We start from the raw sequence: 1061 nt of genomic DNA, 5'->3' as shown, positions 1-1061 counted from the left end.
ACCCATGTGAAACTGTTCACTGCAGATAAGTAAGTAAGCACAAGTAAGCCTGTGCTTTGCTACCTTGCTCATTGGCTACTCCGCCCCTACTTAGACAGCAGTGAGGTTTGTTTGTTTGTTTGTTTGTTTTAGCTAACTTTAAAGCCCGTGGTTGGTTGGTTGGTTGGTTTTTTCAGCAGTCTTCCCGTAGTGCAGTTGGAAGAGTTAGTGTTTGAATGATTTTTTCTCTATTTTGCCTCTAATTTTATGAACATTCATTGGAATTATCAATAGCAAAAATAAGAGTTCAGCACTTGTGATGACGTTTTTACCTTTGAATGAGGATGCTGGTGGTTCTCTGAAAAAACTGGAACAAAGAAAATCCTAACTAGGTATATTTTTATGTTAGACCTTCCTCATAGATACCCTGACATTGCTGCTGCTGAAACTCAATGCTCTCCTGTTTCTCTGTGTGGAGAAAAGCCCTGAGTCAGGGAGCAGGGTAGAGGTGTAAACCAGAGCGAACAAACCCAAACCAAACCCACTGCCATTGAGTCTATAGCAATTCATAGCAACCCTATCGGACAGAGAAGAACATCCCCATAGTGTTTCCACGGCTGTAAATCTTTACAGAAGTGGACTGCCTCATCTGTCTCCTGTGGAGTGACTGGTGGGTTTGAACTGCCAACCTTTTGGTTAGCAGTCCAGTGCTTTAACCAGTGCCACCAGAGCTCCTTAGAGTAAGCAAGGCACGAGTTACATCAGCTTGTTCCAGGGACCAGAAGGTACATCTGATGATAGCAAGGGTGGTGGTTGTTATATGCTGACCAGTCGGTTTTGACTCAGAGCGACCCCATGTACAACAGAATGGAACACTGCCCGGTCCTGTGGCATCCTCACAATCATTATTGTGCTTGGGCCCATCGTTGCAGCCACTGTGTCAGCCCATCTCATTGAGGGTTTTCCCCTTTTTTGCTGACCATCTTCTTTACCAACCATGATAATCCTTCTCCAGGGCCTGGTCCCCCCCTGATAACATGACCAAAGTACGAGAACTCTTGCCATTCTTACTTCTAAAGAGC

General features: G+C 44.9%; 1 protein-coding gene across 1 annotated transcript in view; it reads left to right on the top strand.

The window, feature by feature from the left end:
- The window catches only part of RPGR (retinitis pigmentosa GTPase regulator), a 49512-nt gene that overhangs the window by 1168 nt on the left and 47283 nt on the right, over positions 1-1061 (top strand). The window lies entirely within an intron of this gene.

Source organism: Orycteropus afer, unplaced genomic scaffold (genome assembly GCF_000298275.1).
Source record: "Orycteropus afer afer isolate SDZICR_OR568_19922 unplaced genomic scaffold, OryAfe1.0 scaffold01229, whole genome shotgun sequence".
Lineage (NCBI taxonomy): Eukaryota > Metazoa > Chordata > Mammalia > Tubulidentata > Orycteropodidae > Orycteropus > Orycteropus afer.
The sequence above is the reverse complement of the archived record's forward strand: the minus strand, read 5'-3'. Positions and strand labels throughout refer to the sequence as shown.